Here is a 20,891-nt window from a genome sequence, read left to right on the forward strand (position 1 = left end):
TATGCGGCCTCGGCTTTCAGGGGTTCTATCCGGTTGATGCATGCAGCTGCATGCATCACCCCAGTAACGTTTTTTTAGAGCGGGAGGTTGGCTTTTTAGGGATAGCAACCGATGCGGCTAAAATCCACTCAGTTGTTATCCCGAAGGAGTGGAACTTCCTCCCCTTCCACCGCCTTCTGCCTCTGTTCCTGGACCTCTCATCCCACTGGGAGACCCAATCCGTGGTCCAGCACTTCCGCTGGTGTTCTGTCAATTTCTCCAACCTATCAGAAACTCCAACCACGTCACTTCTGGTTTATTTAAAACCTTAGTAATTGTAGATTTTGATGAACTGGTGGTTGGACACAACACCGACAACCAAATATAGTCAGGTACAGGAAGATTGAGCTGTTTTGACAGCACATCGGCTAACAAGGACAAAGTTGTCGCCGCCTCAGAATTGGCCATTTTGTTGGCTAATATTGGTGCGGAGTAAGAATCTCCACTCATAATATCCTGCACCAGACTCTATACCGGTGTGGTGTCCAACCACCAATTCGTCCAAAACTCCAATTACTGCTAGTTTAAATAAACCGGAAGTTAAGTGGTTGGAGTTTCTGAAGGGTTGGAGAATTTGAAAGAACACTGCCTAGCGAGAGACTGAACCAAAGACGGAAACAGCTTTGATCCAGTCTCCTATGTGTAAACACAGAAGCGACGTCACAACATCACTTCTGGTTTACTCGGCTGCCAATGGCACAGAATTTAAAAAAAACGATCTGAATACTTTGAAGTGCAGAGGAGGGATTTGCGGTCTTTTAGACCCCCGATCCCTCCATAAAGAGTACCAGTTACCACCTATTACTGTCACAAGGGATGTTTACAGCCCTTGTGACAGCAATTAAAGTGATGAACACTTTTTTTATAGAGACAATGTAAAAAAATACAAATAAATTAAATACGAGCTTGTGCAGCAAAGAAAACACATACGTAAGTCGCGCCCACATAGGTAAATGTTGTTCAAATCACACATGTGAGGTATTGCCGCAATCATCAGAGCGAGAGCAATAATTCTAGCACCAGACCTCCTCTGTAACTCTAACCTGGTAACTGCATTTTTTTTCTAAAGCATCACCTATGGAGATTTTTAAGTACCGTCTCCATTCCACGAGTGTGAGCAATTTCAAAGCATGAAATGTTGGGTATCTATTTACTCACCATAACATCATCTGTTACATTATACAAAAAGATTGGGCTAATTTTACTGTTTAGTTTTTTCTTTGAATTCATGAAAGTGTTTTGTTACCAAAAAATTGCGTTTGAAAGACCGCTGCGCAAATACCATATGACATAAAATATTGCAATGATAGCCATTTTATTCTCTAGGGTCTCTGATAAAATATATATATATATATATATATATATATATATATATATATACACATATATATATATACATATATATATATATATATATATATATATACACATATATATATATGTCATTTTCTAGCAACAAATACGGATTTTAACTTGCAAGCAACAAATATCAGAAATAGGCTTCGGCATGAAAGGGTTAATTTATTAATAAACGATCTAGAGGATGGGATTAACAGCTCAATCTCAGCAGAGAGAGTCTAGAGAAGGGCAACTAAGCTAATGAAAGGACTTGAGGACCTCAGCTATGGGGAAAGACTACACGCATTGAACTTATTCTCTTTGGAGAGAAGACACTTGGAAGGGGATATGATATAAATGTACAAATACCATAATGGCGACCCTAGCATAGGGAAAAAACTTTTCAGTGAAAGGGAATTTAAAAAGACAAGCTGCCATTCACTAAAATTGGAAGAGAAGCGGTTTAGCCTTAAACTGCATAGAGGGCCCTTTACTGCCAGAGTGCTAAAGATGTAGAATTCTCTTCCACAAGCAAAAAAAAACAAAAAAACTATTAGATGGGCACCTTAACGACCGCAACATACAGGGTTATACAATGTACTATTGACATAAACACACACACACATCATAGGTTGAACTAGATGGACTGGTGTCTTTTTTCAACCTCACCAAATATGTAACTATGTAATCACATGAGTGAGCCATGAGTGGAGTGATTTATTGGAAGCTTCAGTCTGAAGGTTCCTCTTGCAATGCTAGCATGAAAAGCTGTAACTGCTGTCTCTTTAGCAATCCACAGTACTTCAGAAACCTTCTGTCACAATGTAAACGTATAAAAGTTAAATATATTGGTACAACATCATTATAGTTTTTATGTAAAGTAGAAATTTGGCCTAGATAAAGAGATTTAAATATTTACAAAATGTAACAAGCATTAAACATTAAAAACAAATACCTCAATGACATCTACAATATAGCATTAGGCACTGTGGAGCAATTGATCCTCAAAGTTTGCAGCTGAGGCTCAGTTTCACTTTCTCTCGGTAGATCAGCTCCCAGCAGTGAGTTGGCAGCCTTCCTTTTATTATTTTATTATATTTTATTTATTTTCTTCTCTTTGTTGCTTCTATTATGAACTTTCAAGATTAATTACTCCACAGTGGTTGGGAGTGAGAGATTATTTTAGAGCTTGTTTACTGCTTGTTAGGAATATGGAATATGTGATTGATGATAAAAAGTGTACAAATTGGCCTGTGGTAGAGCATTTTAATTAGAGAGGAGTGGCAGAAATATACTTGAAACACCAGGTGAAGGCAAATGGTTCCTTCAAGAATTAAGAGCACTAAACCAAAGAGGATTTAGCTTAGCTATGTGAAAACCATCCAGAGGCAGGGAAATTCGAATGAGTAAATATAAATTATAATGTAATAGAGAAACAGGACAGAGGCACATATTTTCTTGCAAAAATTGAGAGCCTTCATAGGATAAAGCAGTGTAAAACTGGCCAGTGGCAGGCCAGCTTTAATAAGGGAGAGTAGGTCTAATTGGCATTTTCCCTTTTGTTTTTACTACAGTATGTGTGGTTATTGAGGCATTGAGGTTATGTTTTGCTTTCAAATGATGCAGTGGCATGTTGCTAATAAAAGGCAACTCCAAGAACAGATAGAAGGCCAACAACAAGTGAAAGCTACACTTTGAGTACCTAAACTTCAAAAGGGCCCTATTAATATAAAATAAATACCAGATGAGGGCTTTTGGGTAAATGAAAAACTGTGAGGGGAGAGATTGTCTCTACAGCAGCTTTCAATACACCGACACTATGGCTGCTCTGAGCCTCCTTCCCCTTTTAGTGAGAAGGGTGACTTATGTAAAAGCCCTTTTACTGGCCCTTGCCAATGGTTCAATGTCTATTCAAAGTATTCTGGATGAAAATAACTAAATAAATAATTCAGGCAAAAAATTGCCAGGGCCATAAATTTCAAAGTGATTGGATTTTGCCAAGAAATAAAATTGAATGCCTCAAAGCTTCTTTCTACCATAGAGAGGAGAAGGTTTGTGACACATGGTACTCATGGTCAATCTTTTTCCATTCTACCTCTTACCAGGAGTTGATCGACCAAGGCTCAAGGCTCCACCTAGAACAGGAGTCTCCAAACTTTCTAAACAAAGGGCCTGTTTACTGTCTTTAGGTGGACTTTAGGGGGACCAGACTAGGTGCAGTAAAGTACAAAATGCCCTATCTTTGCTGTCAGTGGAGGAATAGTGCCCCATCGTTGGTATCAGTGAAAGGAATAGTGCCCCATCGTTGGTGTCAGAGGGAATAATTGTGCCCTTTTGTTGGTGTCAGTAGAAGGAATAGTACCCCACTGTTGGTGTCAGTGGAAAGAATAGTGGCCCATTGTTGGTATCAATGGAAGGAATAGTGCCCCCTCCTTGGTGTCGATGATAAAAATTGTGCTCCATCATAGGTATAAGTGGGAGGAATTGTGCCCTTTTGATGGTGTTAGTGGGAGGAATAATGCCCAATTTTTGCTGTCAGTGACAGGAATTATTCCCCATTGTTGGTGTTAGTGAATGGACTAGTACCCCAAGGGACAGATAAAGACAGGCAAAGACCGCTGGCCTAGTACATTCTAATTGGGCCAATAGGTATTTATTTAATCTGTTATTCCATACTGCTGCAGCACCCCCCCCCCCCTTTTCCTCTCCCTAACCTAACACCCTCCTTGTTTTCATCCTCATTTATTTTTGCTCCCTCTTGTTATTTAGATAAAAAGATTTGGTCAAAAAGTATGTGACAGAGATCTCTGGCAGGCAGCCTGTGAAGGAAATACAACTGTTATATTTGGGAAGTTTTCATGGACCTTTAATATAATGCTAACATGCAGGTCCTTGGCCTTTATATTGCTGTGTTATTGACTACTGTGACTCCTCAGCTGCCTCTGAACTGTCTTATCAATGTAATGATGTCTGTATATGCAGTCTGTAAAACCCTTGCCCTTTGCTTAACAAAGAATAAAAAATAAAAAATAAAGAAACCAACATTGTGGCGAAACTGAACTAATCGCTAGTCATCCTCACTTAAAAATTTGCAACATCTTATTGCCATATAATAATATGAATGAGAATCGTTACACAGTAAATACTTGGACTTAAAGTAACATTTAACCCAAAATCAAATATATAATAAATTGCAGTTTATCAGTTCTTAGATGTAGTGGCTAAATTAGTTTTCATTTTTGTTTTATTTTCACCTAGTGGTCCAGCTAACAAGTCTGTTATTTTTCAACTAACTTTAACAGACCAGGCTGTCCAGACAAAGGAGCAGTTAGAAGGTTGAGACAAACCATTTAACATTGACAGTGTGCTTACAGTGGTCAGCTGTTAATAATTTATAGAAAGCTTTATCTCAAGGAAAGGGAAGTTTGCTGTATCTGCTTATAAAGGGTTAGTTGGAGTTCAGCTTCAATGTGTGGGTCAAGCCCATCTGAATCTGTTAGTCCAACTCATCCTCTCCCCAAGCTGTCCAAAGCTGCTGTTCAAAGGGTAAACACTCCAAGGTCAAAGCTCCTCATATTGATGTGGATACCAGCAGCGGATCACATGCCCAATTGTGCTAAAAAAAACAGCCCACAAGGTGTAATTCCACGATTTATTTATATAAAATTTCCAATAAAATACAAAGATGAAAAGAAACAAAGCTTGCCACATTATGTGAAATAATATCACTAGCTCGCTACTCTAGTGTGTGGGAACTCCTAAGTCTCACCATACTCACGGTACCACGTCACTTCCGGTTGGCATGTTGATGTCACTTCCATCACCGTATAGTCCTGTCCTGATGCGTTTCATCATTAAGACTTCATCTGAGGGTGTGTACCCTGAGCCTACTTTGCCAATCAGTAAAATGAGAGGCAAATATAGCTGGTGAGTGTTGAGTATTAAGGGAAGTGTACTGTGCACAATGTAGTGAAACGGCCTTACAGATTAAGAAGCACCAGGGAAGTGGATTCTATCTACACAGTCATCTTATCTAAATGAGACATTTTTACGTGGACGGTTTTTGAACTTAGAGAATTCACTTAAGGATGGATTGTTAATGTCACTTTCTCACTGAGTGATTTATAACATTGAACATTGTATGTTGAAAGTGCTGCCTTGAGGAAATATAATACTTTCTTAAAATTATGTTTTAACTTTATCGATATGTGATAGCAACTTTTAAACTATTGATTATCATAGAATTTTTTCTCTTGAAGCGCTGTAGCACTGGTTGAATATTAAATCAGGGGTCCACCCTAAAGTGGACCTTCCGCTCATCGGAACCCTCCCCCCCTCCGGCGCCACAATTGGCACCTTTCAGGGGGGAGGGGGGTGCAGATACCTGTACAGTACAGGTATCTGCACCCGCTTCCGGGATAGCTCTCTGCGGAAAGGGGCGTAGATTACGCCCCTTTCCGCAAGTGCCCGCCCCTTTCCACAAGTGCCACGCTGCCTGCTATGAAACACACAGATCCCAGAGGCAGCGGGGACCGTCATTATTGCGCAGCGCGACTCGCGCATGCGCAGTAGGGAACCGGGAAATGAAGCCGAAAGGCTCCATTAACTGATTCCCATACCCAAGATGGCGGCGGCAGCACCCGAGAGACGATCTAGAGATCGGCTTCGGGTGCCGACATCGCGGGCGCGCTGGACAGGTAAGTGTCACTATTTTAAAAGTCAGCAGCTGCAGTATTTGTAGCTGCTGGGTTTAAAAAAAAAAAAAAAAAACGCGGAGTCCCGGCGGACTCCCGCTTTAATTGAATACATACAGTTTATACCGCACATCCAGCAGCCTCACATGTTAGTGAAGGACATATTTCTATATAAATGATATCAAAGGATGGAGTTCAGCTTCTAGTATATGCGGGTTCAAGGATAATCTCCTGGACTGCATAAAAAGATTACATCAAATTAAATTGCCCAGTGCCAACATATGTCCTTCTGAGCAGGTAGTGTTATTTTTGGAGTAAGATATGGATGTTCTTTTTCTCCTTTAATATTTAATTATTGGAAAAACCGTGAACTTTATAGACATACAGTATATATTTCTTTTGTGGGTTTTCATATCTACTTAGGTAAGACCAAATTCCTATGGCTGTCATGTAGGATTGATTTTTTTAGCCCTGTATGCAACTGGATGGGTAATTTTAGATTTATGTGCAAGAGGTTCAAATGTCTTTCATAAAATATTCAATCAAAATTATAATCCAGCTATCAAGTCAGTATTATGAATGTTAAAACTGTGAGAGGGATTACCCTGATCAGTTAGGGTATATTTCTTATATTGTAACATGCTGCAGAGGTTGATGTACGGCGGTTGATATTGTTTCTTGTAGAAAGAAAGAAGGCTTTGAATAGCTGGAATAACATTTAATTCAAGCACAGGGGATTTTAAATTGTTGTTTTTTCAGGTATAATGCACATTTATTGGTTAGATTAGAAATATACATTTCCTATCAGTAAGATTCTCATCAAGTGAAATAGAGGGATGTCCTTCCATCTTTGTTGAATATTGAGAAAATGTTACAAATTTGATTTAAAAAAATTTGTATAATGCTTATAAGTTTTGGGATTTACTTGAAAATAGAGGATATACATATCTTGTTTTATTGATTCCCTAAGGGGTAAAAAACTGGTTGGTTAAAGTATGGTTCTTTGAACCTAAAATTAATTCTTATGTTTTAATCTTGCAGTAAAATACAAATATAGAGAATCAAATATGTAAAGTGCTTAAATAAACGGAATTGCTGCAATATCAAATAGCGATCACCAATCACATACAATAAAACAAATTGGTGCAAATCTTGCAGATAATGCGCAAAACCTCTTACTACTTTAAATAAATAATGAACTCTGTGAACAATTAATTCAATAGAATATGATAAACTAATATAAAGTGCTCAGAATATCAAAAAAGTGCAGACAGTCAGACAGAGTTTCATATATTTTTTTCATGCAAATACTGTTTACCCATGTGAGTATTCTTCCTACATCACACTGGACGCTCATCTCTGCAGCTGATACAGTGATATGGATCCATAAGCCTATATAGATGACCAAAGCACGTATTTAAGGCTTAATTTAATTGCCTTTAAGGTAAGAGCACTGTGAGCACGTTGAGCGCACCAGTGGAATTTCTATCATCACACAACAGTGGGAATCTCGTCAATAAGAGCACACACACCCATTTGGATGTCATTCTTGGAATATTTTGTTGACATTAGCACTTCTTTAGCACTTTATGGACTCTTAGCACATTTTAGCTCTTTATGGACTGTCAGCGCTTTTTTGATATTCTGAGCACTTTATATTAATTTATCATATTCTATTGAATTAATTGTGCACAGAACTCATTATTTATTTAAAGTAGTAAGAGGTTTTGAGCATTATCTGCAAGATTTGCACAAATTAGTAAAATACAAACATTTGGCAAAAAATTGGGAACCTGAGCTGGATAAAAGATAATGTTTTCTTATACAGCTGTAATTTTTCTTCATCCTTAAATAAAAAATAAAGCAGCCCTGTTTCCCACCTTCTAATGTGGACTTGCATCCAAAGCTAGGGTATACTTTTACTCTAAAGTGGGGCACACCACCACTTCTTGTGTGGATGGTTTGCAAGAACGTATAATGTGCATGCTTCATGCTGGACAGATAGGGTGTACACAGTCTAGTTTGGAGCACAGTGCTATGTATTATGTAAGCTCTCTATTTTACACTGATATAATACTTTGTCCTAGGTTTTGAAAATGTTCCATTTGGAGACTAGATTATACTTCTGAGGAAGGCTCCTTTGGCTGAAAAATGCCTCAAGGCTTTTAAACTTTCCAAGGCCTCAATGCCGATTCTGCCTACCCAGAAGACATACCAGATTCTGGGTAGTTTTGTATATACTGTATGGAATATGTACACATAATTTGTGGATTCATTTATTTAAAAGAGAAGTATGGATTTCCAAAAAACAAACATTTGTACTCACTTAGGTGGATGCACGATCAATCCAATGCTACATCTGTCTCCCCACCGGCTCTGTAGTAAGAATGTTCTAACATCATTGATTGCTCAGTTCTCCCCTCCCCTCTGAGCAGGGAGACTGTTAGTCTGTGGCTCTCCACTCTCCCCTCCAGCGTTTCCTGGAGCACTGGGCTATGAAAGAGGCGGGAGGGGCTGGCCCAGGCTGTCGGCTGATCGCTGAGAGGCTGAGCCAGGTGCTGATCCAGGCTTCTGGGTGGATCCCAACCATATGGTCGGGATCTTTCCAGAGCTTGAATTGGATCTGTGACAGCAGGCGACAGCGAACATTAACCCGCTGTCAGTTGAAAATGGGTCACAGGAGTGCAGAACTAACTGTGATCCATAGGAGAAGTATAGCCAAAAAGCTTTGGCTATACTTCTCCTTTAAATGTTGATGAATTTATTGTTGACAGACAGATTTTATCTACATTTATCATTAATTGTGCTCTGACTAAGGCAGACCATAGACGATGCAAATTTGTGGTTGCAGGAAAAAAAATTCACACGATTTCCCCATCAACACAGACAGTGTTGATTGCTCCTGCTGAGCAATTGTCTGCTCCCAGCGGCGAGGGGAGCTGTCCCTGCCCTGGCAGAAGACAGTGATTATCACTAGTGGCTATAGCAGCCGCTTGCGATCATCGGAGGCAAATCGGGTAGGCTGGTTATACTCAAGTTGATCGATCAACTTGGTACATTAAGCCTGCCCATTAATGGTTCAAATCTTGGCCAGTTCAGCAGGATTTGAACTGTGTATAGCTGGCCTAAGAGACCTTGTTGCAATGACTTCAAAGCTTTATATGAACCTTTTTGTTTATTATTGTTCAAACTTCAAGATTGGGATTCCTCTTATTTTTGTGAGTGCCAAGTTACTTGAATGAATCTGAGCAAGTTACATAGAACATTGGCAAGCTGCAGTTTATGTAACTAATGATGCACAGGATCAGGCTATTTGTGTATTATAAGATCTTGCTAGGATTTTTGGCTTACCTAGGAGAGGTTGTATTCTTATATAATCTATAATAATATAATCATATTTTTGGAAACAATGTTATATATAGCTATAGATATATATCTATAGATATATATTTACATATATATTTTATGTAATCATTAAAGCATTTTCCAAACTTATATTCCATTTTCTATGCATATTTGTTTTTAAAGCAATAGTAAAGTCTGAAGAAAAAACCTTCCCCCTGCAAGTTAAGGGCATAATGTGCTAGAATGCATTGCCTACTAGCACACTGTGAAAGGCTTACCTTAAAATGAAAACGTCCAAGCAGTGCATTGTCTTCCTTCTGGGATCTCAGTCTCCGCGATGACATCACTCCATAATATATGCGCACAGGAACCACAATCGTGGCACAGCGATATGAAGGAAAGGCTTACTCCTTATACCATCCGCTCAGAGCGCAGTGTGCATGCACTGGTGATGTCACTGGCTGCAGAAATAGTGAATATCTCTAAAATGTTGCACATTCAGAAGATATTACTTGTACATACAGGTAAGTTTTATTATAAGCTTACCTGTAGGTAGAAGTCACCAACCAGTGTTACTACCACGTAAGGCTAGGTTCACACTGCTGCGATGGGGGAACGCTGCGAATCCACTGCGGGTTCCCACATCGCATGTCTCCCGGCGGCAGTTTACACTGCCCTATGCGAACTGCTGGGAGTGTCAGTTAAAAGTTAATGACACCTCCAAATCAGTTTGCATATCGCAGTGCGATCTGCAAACTCGGACAGGAATTGGATCGCATGGGATTCTGCTGCGGACCAAAAAAAGGGTCCTGTACGAATTTGGGCCGGATGCGATGCGAATTCAGCCATACTATCTGTATGGCTGAAATCGCATCACACAGAGATCGCATGTGATTTGCAGTGCGGTGCGAATCACATCCGATCATGGACATCGCAGCAGTGTGAACCTAGCTTAAAGGTTAGTTCCAGTAAAAAAAACAATAACACTTTGAAAGTTCCACTCTTCTAAATTCTAATATTTGCATTGTATCTTTAAGGACTTAGGGATGTCTAATAGTTTGTGACTGTTTTAAGTAGGATGAATTAAAGTGATACTAAAGTCTCGTATTTTCATTTAAAAATAATAAACATGGTATACTTCTTTGGGCTGTGCAGTGGTTTTGCACAGAGCAGCCCCAATCCTATTTTCCTCAGGGTCCTTTGCCAGCGCTCCTGGCCCCTTTCTCCTGTCGAGTGCCCCCACAGCAAGCAGTTTGCTATGGGGGCACCCGAGCTGAGCCGCTGCTCTGTCTGTCCATTCAACATGGACCCACGGCCCCTCTCTCCTCATTGGCTCATTGATTTTTATTGACAGCAGTGGGAGCCAATGACAGCTGAGACTTTTTTGCAACGTGGCTGTATTGAAATGGGGCTCAGGTAAGTATTAGGGGGGCTAAGGGTGTTGCTGCACACTGAAGGTTTTTTATTTTAATGCATAGAATGCATTAAGATAAAAAACTTTCTGACTTTGGAACCACTTTAAGGTTGTACAGCCTCACTTGCAGTCATTCACAGTTGTACAGGTTCATCTTCTCTAATGAAATTGCTTACTTACTATGATTTCACTTCACATTAGAGATCATCAAACACGATCTAGTCCCTTTCTCCCCAGTTTCTCCACTGTCTTAGTGTCTACGATCTGCCCTCATTTATTGAATTTTAATTCTCTAAATAAAGGAGGCTCAGCATCACTTATGGGCATTATCTAGGGAGGGCTGCATGCAAATGTATTCTGCCTAGGAACACCAGACTGACAGCCACCCACCCAAGACCTGATGGTATTTGCATATGTTTTTCTTATACCCAGTCTACTGCTTGAATCGGGACTAAGGGGTCTTGGGAGAAATTCTATTTTAGGAGGCTATGCACAGTCAGGGCAGCCATCAGAAATGTTTGTGTCCCTTACACAGCTTTAAGCCTGAGCCCCCCCCCCCCCCCCCCAGCCTAATCACCAACATTCCCCAGGGCTTGCCCACGGGCCATCCTACTGAATCTGCACACCAGCCACCTTATCAGTATGCATTCAGCCCCCCCCCCCGTAATCCTGTATATATGTCAGTGACACACCCCCCACACACCTGTATATATGTCAGTGCTCCCCCGCACACCTGTATATATGCTAGCCCCCCCACACACCTGTATATATGTCAGCTGCCACACACCTGTATATATGCCAGCCCCTCCACACCTGTATATATGTCAGCCCCCACACACCTGTATATATGCCAGCCCCCCACACACACCTGTATATATGGCAGCCCCTCACATACCCAAACCTGAATAAATGGCAGCCCCTCACATACACAAACCTGTATATATGGCAGCCCCTCACATACCCAAACCTGAATAAATGGCAGACCCTCACATACACAAACCTGTAAACACACAAGGCTCTGGCCCCTTCCTGTACACAAACAGCCCCCTTCCCTTTCCCTCACAGACCCAACTTGTAAAGAAGGTCTTCCTACCTAGTCCCAGCCTGTTTTCACAAAGCTGACATATTGCTGGGATACATAGTAAAAAGAGCTTGATGTCTGAGCTCATTGACACGAAAAAAGCAGAAGCTGTGAAATTGTTTCTATACTGCACAGCAGGGCTCTGCCTTCACCATTCCTGCTTTCTTCTGGCCCTGGCGGATTCCTCGGGCCTCGGGGCCCCTTACAGTTGTGACGGCTCTACCCCCCTGATGGCAACCATGTGCACAGCACCTTGGTGGCCTTCACTCAGAGACCCAGAGATGTTGCCACTGGCTATAAAGTAAGGTATATAGTGAAAATGTAATTTCAACATTTCTTTAACATATTGGTGAAGGAAAAAAAAATCAATCAGAGAAAGCAAAATATAAACAGATTTAACTTCAGCTTCGACTATTGTTATATACTTTTAATCTTGGAAAGTGAATAGGAATTAAAGCAGGATTTTTTTTTTCTGATTTGTGCTGTGTACAAACAAGTTACCTCTATTGATGCTTCTTATAGGTGGAGATCACTGATGTGTAAGGTAACGTTATTAGTTCATCCATGCTAAAAAAAATAAAGCGATGCTATACTTTTGGCACTGGGGGTATGATAGGTATGAGATCTGCGGCTTTCGTACAATGAAGGGATCCTGTCATTCATTCTCCCTTCCCTCCGTGTCCATTCACAAGGAATTTGTGAATGAACATGGGGAGAGAAAAGAGAGTGTATACTACAATATCCCTTTATTAAATGAGAGCCTCCACTGTGATAGCTCTCATACCCACAGAGCGAGGAGCATGACGCTTGCTGTTCTGTCTGACATGAATGAAACTATGATTACACAGTGGTGATCCAGACCTAGAATAAGCATCATCCCAGGCAACCTGGTTTTACACAGGACATGTCAGGAAACATTTTTTTTTTAATTCATGAAGCCCATCGTTAATTATTTTGGCATTTCTGTTGGCCCCCTAAAAAAATGTGGGCAAATGGCTGAACAACTAAAGTCTTGAGCCAGACTGACCAATGTTCAAAAACAAATGTCTAGTTAATTAAAGCCTAACTCCAGGTTTTAGTTAATTTTAAATAGTATGTTTTGATCAAGCTTGGCCAAAAGAACTATTTCCTTTACCAATAGATGCAGCAGTTGTCAGTACTTTATAAACTGTATATAGCATCAGCTACATACTGAATACAGTGCTGTATTTTGGCAGAGGTCCCATTCCCAGGACAAAATTGAGCGCTGTTCAGCCATTTACAGAAAGTCTTGCATTTGTATGAATGAATACAAGGCTTCCCTTGACTGAGGTGGAGGTGGTAGCATCATCTGTCCACCTCTTCATCCCAACCAATTAAAGCAAGCCTTGTATTTATTCATGAAAATACAAAACTCTCTGTGAATGGCTAAACAGTGCTCAGCCCAATTTTGTTCTGGGAATAGGATAGCAAGTCCCCATACTGCTGCTGGAACACAGTGCTGTATACTATATGTAGCCAATGCCGTGTACAGTTTATACAGCGCTAACAGCCCACACATCTATTTGCAAAGAAAAAAATTGGTAGTTAATTTAGACCGGATTGGTTCATCTGAACTATTTAAAGTTAAGTAAAACCCGGAGTTAACTTTTAATTGCATAATTGTATGATTGTGTATAATGTAGGAAATCTCTGATTTGATGAGATATTATCAGCTTTGGCAGAAATATCCTGTTTGCAAAATGTGTGATGTTAAATGAAAGGATGGAAATTGATGGGTGAATTAAATTTTTCTTTGTAAACTTTTTATGAAACTTAAAAAAAAAACAGTTCTCAGTTTTAGATAATGTGCAAATATAGCTTGCAAAAAAAAAGCCTACAACAGCATGATGGGTAAATATCCAAAATATTTACTAGTACCAAGCATGCTCACTGTGCAAAATGTAGTTATTTCCTACACACATTTATATACTATATATAGCAGGATATCCAACTATAATTGACAATTGACTCATTTGCAGGTTGATATAAAATAGACATATTCTATAACGTAAAGACTAAAATGCAAAGATCAGTAACCCATAGGAACTAATCAGACTTTATTGGACTCGTACTTAAAATGAAATTGAATTGGTTGCTTTGAGGTACAGGTCTTTACACTTCAGAATCACTTGGATATTTGCTGTATGCATGTTTTACAAATAAGGTGATTCCCAATGAGAGACAGAGACAAATTTCTACATATGTAGCATTGCCATGGCCTTGGAGTTCTATAGGCAGCACATAGCCATCCACACATCATATTGCTGACTGTCTGCACAACATTTCTGTTCATAATATGTTCCAAACTGCCTACCATTCTACCAGGGTTATCTGACTGGGTCTGTATTGTTCTTATCCCTACATAGCCTTTGCATTTTCTTAGCCCTTGTACACACGGTCGGACATTCCGACAACCCAATTCGTCTTATTTTGTCCAACGGATTTTGTCTGAAACTGTTGCATACACACAGTCGGACAAAGTTGTCAGAAAATCCGATCGTACTTAACGTAATGACGTTATTTCATTAGGACGGGACTACCTTCAGGCTAGTAGCCAATAGCTTTGGTCTAGGAATTTGATCTGAGCATGCGTGGCACTTTGTCCGATCGGAATTCTCTACACATGATTGGACAAAGTCCGATCGGATCATGTTGTCGGAAAATGTTATAGCCCAGCTGGAAAACTTGATCCGTCGGATACTCCGACAGAAACAGTCCAATGGAGCCCACACACAGTCGGATTATCAAACAACACGGTCCGATCGGACATTTTCCGTCGGAATGTCTGACCGCGTGTACAAGGGTTAACAGTGATTAGTGTACAGACCAACAAATGTGACTTAACCTTTTATGAGAGGAATATTAAAATGTTAGTTGCCTGGTGGCTATTATGCTAAAGAACAATCATATTTAATGATCAGTATGCCTACTCAGTATTAAAAACAGATGTAAACAACTTCTAAAAAATTAAATAGCTCCAAAAGCGTGACTCCTTGTAACTTAATTTCATAGCTGGCTTCCCACTGTGCATGTGCAAGCCATACTGTGCTTTGTGAATGGCCCTACAGCTTTCTGGGACCTATGACGTGTCCCAGAAGATCGAAAGTTGGAAAGGGGTGGAGTGGGGACTTCTGGTGGATCCGCTGCAGCAATCCGACTGGAAGTGGAAGCAGGTACCTGTCAAAACCAGTTACCCCGCCCCAAAAAAATGTATTCCAAATATGGCAGAGGAGGGGAAGGAGGAGGAAGAGTAGAACTTCCCCTTTTGGGTGAAGTTCCACTTTTACAAACCTGGCATTTCAAATTAAAGAAATCCTGTTATAGGATTAGGAAATTTCTCTGATCTCATCACACAGGCTGGAAAAACACCCATTAATTTGGATGTTTAGAACCAAAGAAAGAACTCATGCTAAAAATAAACTGTCAACCATATTCTGTTTTATTTATAAAATGATGTGATAAAATCTGATATTTGCACTTGCTCTATGCTCATGGTATGCACATTTAGAGTCTGTCTATCCAAGCTTTGACTGGGCTTTGAAGCAGAGTGGAATTCTTTACAGCTGTTTACTTGGGAACATTGGCTAATGCAAGTAAATATGGGGAAGAGGAGGTGGGGGGGTTCTATTCACTCAATCAGCTTTATACTGTACACAGCATTTGGATCATCACATAGGGTTCTGTTAACCCAGTAGAATGCAGAAAGGTTCTAAATGTCTATATACATAAGCTCGGACAAGCTGTAAAATAATTTAAAAAAAAAATTCTAATTTAAATAATAGGGTTGCTTTAAAGTGAACCTGCACTTGCAGATACATTAACAGCAACAGGTAATTAGAGCAAACCTGTTGTTCTGCCCTAAATAGACAAAACACGGGTTTGATTTAAGCTCTGCTTATTTATAGAGACAGTGTGTAGACAGGGGTTGTGCTGGGATCTCCGGTTGCTGCCTTCTCGCGGCCTTTTCCCTGCCTCTCCCTGACAGGAGTGACTGCAGCATTACTCTTGTCAGCAGTTTTTTTTTTTCCTTTGGAGTGCTGAGATACCTGGTATCACCACTTCCAGCACTAGCCCTGTGCTCCCCACTGTCACTTACTGTAAACACAGAAGCTGTAACGGCTTCTGTGTTTACAAGTGACAGCATGCCTCAAGTGACAGTGCAGAAGCAGCAGCATTCAGTGACACCGCTAATTCAGGGGCATCTTTTCTTTTCAGTGACACCACCAATGCAGGAAAAAAAATCCTTTTGGTGACACCACTAACTCTGGGACATTTTTTCTTTCATTGACACCACTGATGCAGAGACATCTTTTTTTTTTCCTTTCAGTGACACCACCAATGCAGGGATGTTTTTTCTTTTGCCACTGTTAGCCCCATATATTTGCCGCAATTTTAAGCTTTTAACTGGAACTATTTAATTCCACGCTATGAACATGGCAAATATTTTGGTGCTTGCCACTATTGATCCCGCCTTCTTTTCCACTCAACCAGGGGGAGGGTGGGGGTTGCCGTTTCCCATTTTTTCCTTGGGCACTAGTTGGCTTTGTCCCAGTGTTGTCAGAATAGTAAACTCATCAGATTAGGTAACAGAAGTGATGTTTCGTCAGCTGCACATGTGTTCCACCGCTCTGACGGGCTCGCTATTCTGACAGAACAGCGGCAGCGGACATCTTACTACACCCAGCTACATCTTAAATTTTAGCAATAAAGTGAGCATATATAAATAAATCTAGTATATTGACACCTGTGATGCTGTTTGGATGTTTAATTTTGAAAGCCTAGGTTTAGCGTCAAGCAGTGCAGGGTGTACCAACATGGCCTCCACCACCTTCCTACTGCTGGTGTCCAGTTTCTTTCAAAATGTAACATCAAAACAGCATCACAGATTTCAATATATTACATTTATTTATATACGCTTACTTTATTGCAAAAAATTACTCTGAAATTCAAGACATGGGTGAAGTAATTGCTAATATGAAGTCCGCTGCAGCCTTCTCACTGCAGGTGTTCTGTCATATTAGCAAACTTGGTAGCGGTGGAATGTATGCACAGCTGACCTAAAGTCACTTCCGTTGCCTAATCTGACGGGTTTGCTATTCTGACAGAAAACCAGAACTGCACAAAGGGATTGATTTACTAAAGGAATAGTACATCAATCTTCATATACTGTAGCTTAGTGAATGATGTAAAGCTAAGTGAAAATTCACTTTGGAAAGAATACCCAATTATAAGCAAGGGCAATTAAAATGAAAGTAAAGAATAGGGTTTTTACATGCACATGATTGGATGATTGAAATTAGCACAACTACCCTATAGCAATCATTAAGACCATGTACTTTATTAAAAGGATGATGAGTTATAGCTGATAGTCTATGAAGTTAAGCCTTATGATTACATCTAATGTAATCTATGATAAGCTAAGTGAAAATTACCTTTTCAAATGAAAATTTGCTTTTAATGAATATTTTGCCCAAACATGTCACTTGCTTTCCTGGTCATGTAAAGAAGTAGAACAAAGGGGTTTATAGACTTATGGCAATTCAGTGCTGAGAGAAACGTAAGGCTTACATCTAAACTTCATAGACTAGCAGCTATAACTCATCATCCTTCTAATAAAGTACATGGTCTTAATGATTGCTATGGTTATGAATATTAAATATATTATTGGTGAGCTAATAACTGTGAAAATAATGTAAAGAACTGGACAATGGGAATATGTTTTAGTTTTTATAAGTTTAAGTAAGTATCTTAAAATGATGTCACATCTTTGTACACATTTTGCTGTTTATGAGGTGATTCATGTGTAGTAAAACCAATCTGTGCCAGTGTGTCCCATATGCAAAGCCAGCCCTTTTCTTCTCAGTGACATAATCGTGAATGCTTTATGGTATAATGGGAAAAATAAGTGGGTGGGTAATGGGAATCCATGTATCAGTTTTATAGGACTTGTCAACAAGCTCTCTCCTGTGGTTTATGCGTTTGGTAAGTATTTGAGATTGTCTTAAAACATGCTGTTAAATGACCTCCCCTATCAAGCAGAATTTTAATTTCCTGGAGAAATATAAAGTTCCAGAACCTGGGGTTTAAAATGCAGTTCTTAGACTTGACAGGTAGGTATGATACCCTCATGTTTCTCATTTATTGTGATTTCGCAACTCTTTGAAACTCTTTAAATATCTGTGAATTAAACAACATTTTATACCGTGTCCACAAGAGGCTTGGAATTTTTTTTTCATTATTTGCATGGATTTATGGGGCGTTTGAGATCTGTGATTCCTGAGGATGTTCAGTGGTAGAAGATAAAAGCCAATCAGTTGAGTGAATCTCCCCAGGAGAAGATAGGAAGATGCTCCACAGCTGTAATGCATTATATTCAAGAGAGAAATATTGTGTATGACCACATATTTGAAAATTAATAAAAATACATAAAGTGCTAACCAGTAGTATCCAGCTGCAAATGTTAATATCCTTATGGCCATTAGACAACTGTCAGCAGAACATGTTTATGTGAAACTCATAATTCCAGACCAAATAGGACATATTACTACACTCAAGAGAGTCCATTCCACATTTGTGTTGTGTGGACTCCTACTGAAAATTTACCCATCGCTTTCTACAGCGTATATTTCCATCATAGAGCAGATGTTTCCATTACCTGTTTCTAACCTCTCTTTTATTTTCCTTCCTCTGAAAGGTTCCCTTTCTTTGAATTATACATTAGTACTGTTATATAAATATTACTGCTCCATTGGGTTTAGAATAATTTATAGATGGTGTGTGGTGGTAGGTTTGATATGCCAAGACAGCATTTTAATAATCACAGTTGGAATTTAGCCTTCATCTATAATTTGTTTGCCTAGGTATTAAGTGAAGGATTCTCAGCTTATATGGAAACAACATTTTGATAATGCTATATTTTTGTCTGTGATCAGGGAGAGACACAGACATTTAAATTTGCCTTTTATTAGTAGACATGCATAGTTAGACTTTCACTGCTGATTTTTTATTAAACTGTCCTCCTTCTAATAACTATGGTCATTGTTGTGGCCGCCCAGGCTGAATAGAGAGTTGTAGCCAATGCCCCAATTATTTTACATTGTCATTGTCTACATCAGTGGTTCTCAATTCTTGTCCTCAGGATCCACTAACAGGCCATATTTTAAGTATTACCTTGGGGAGATGCAGACTAGAATACTGCAATCACTGAGCAGCAAATGATATCACCTGTGATGTATTTCAGTTATCTTGCAAACCTGGCCTGTTAGTGGGTCCCGAGGACAGGAGTTGAGAACCACTGGTCTACATACACATGGGCAATAAGATGCAGGAGGGGATCAAGTGACTGATTAAAAATAACTTGGTTGGCATCCACATCAGATAGGGGGCTTATTTAAAGGAAAAATGCAAGTCAACAGGACTGCAGCACTAAATTGTTGATTTCTGTTGCTCTTAAATGCAATGGAGTTGATTGGCTTAAACTGGAGAGTGCAAAATCTGGTGCAGCTCTATATGATAGCCAACCAGCTTCCAACTTCAGCCTGTTCAATTAAGCTTTGAAAAAAAATGGAAGTTGACTAGTCTCTATGCAGAGCTGCACCAGATTTTGCACTCTCCAGTTTTAGTAAATCAACCCCAATGCATAGTTTTATAGTTTCTTTGTAGTTTATCTGGCAGATGCATTTAGGGAACTGTTCAAAGACATTGAGGCTGGTTTACTAAAGAAGTTAATAATCATCACTCCATAAATTGTGTGAATATTCACTTCAATAATACATAATACAATACAATAATAAGTAAAAAGCAAATTCATATCTACCTTTTCATTTGTACATGATTGGGTATTCAATCTGAATAGGAATTTTCTGTTTATATGTCTGGATAAGTGAAAGGAGTATTCACAAAATGGATTGTGTGATGATTCTCAACGTCTTTAAATCAACCTCCTAATGTCTCAATTATTTAACTTCAGATTGCTTATTAAACCATAGAGAAACAAATCCTCACATGCAAGTAATCCTTTCTATTATTTGTTACTTGGGTTGATGGTGCCCTTGTTGGAGTTATTAGAATATGTATGAGATCATTCTGAAGTTCAATAAACCTTTTACTGAGAAAGACAAGGAGTACCAAGATAGCATATTAAATGCTTAATTTTGAAGTATGTATGTTCCAGCCTATATGATGCATATACAATTGACATGTGCTGACACCCCTTTTAAAATGAATAGCCCTGCCTAATACAAAGCACATTAACACCTGAAAACACACACATTGCAGTTTTCTACATTGTCACATGAAAAAGGAAATATAGCTGGCCACATCTACGTAAATAGTTACAAAGTATTCAAACAAACAAGGTTTTAAAATAATAAAATCATATTGCTGAGATACTTACATTAAACTGATGTTATTAGCATATTTATCAAAAAAAACATAAAAAAAAAAAACTATCACAATCACATAACAGAGCAAGCTAGCACTTAATAACCCTTTAGCTCAACTTTCTGAGGAAGTCCTGCTGTAGGACAATACACGTAAAGCTGCTGGTGGGGTGCTTTTAACCCCAAAAAAAGGGTTAAAAACAATGGGCAGCACACCAAAGATGCTGCTTGCAGGATTTTTTCGAACGTCCCACAAGTGCACTGCCCCAGTGTGAAAAGACACATTGGAATGAATGGGAAGTGGTTTTATGGGGGGTCTTAGAGAAGTGGTGGACTCTGCAATTGGTGCCATTTGTTTGGTTTGCATATATTGGATTGGTCTTGCATGTGCTTTTACTACTCTGCCTGTGAATGTTTTTAATTCTTATTATGCTAAATAAAGCATTCAGAGAACACTATGAGAGTTTTTTTCAGTTTTAATGTGGATTCATATGTGGTGTGATGAGTATTATGCAGTCCTAAAAACAACTCTTGATCTGGATGCCTGAGCAGTATATCATCCCTTTTATCCAATGCGT

General features: G+C 39.3%; 1 protein-coding gene across 1 annotated transcript in view; it reads left to right on the forward strand.

The window, feature by feature from the left end:
* WNT2B (Wnt family member 2B) overlaps positions 1-20,891 on the forward strand; it is a 151,808-nt gene that overhangs the window by 104,455 nt on the left and 26,462 nt on the right. The gene's annotated exons all lie outside the window — the stretch shown is intronic.

Source organism: Lithobates pipiens, unplaced genomic scaffold (genome assembly GCF_037356315.1).
Source record: "Lithobates pipiens isolate NorthernLeopardFrog02 unplaced genomic scaffold, aLitPip1_a1.2 Scaffold_16, whole genome shotgun sequence".
NCBI classification, from domain to species: domain Eukaryota; kingdom Metazoa; phylum Chordata; class Amphibia; order Anura; family Ranidae; genus Lithobates; species Lithobates pipiens.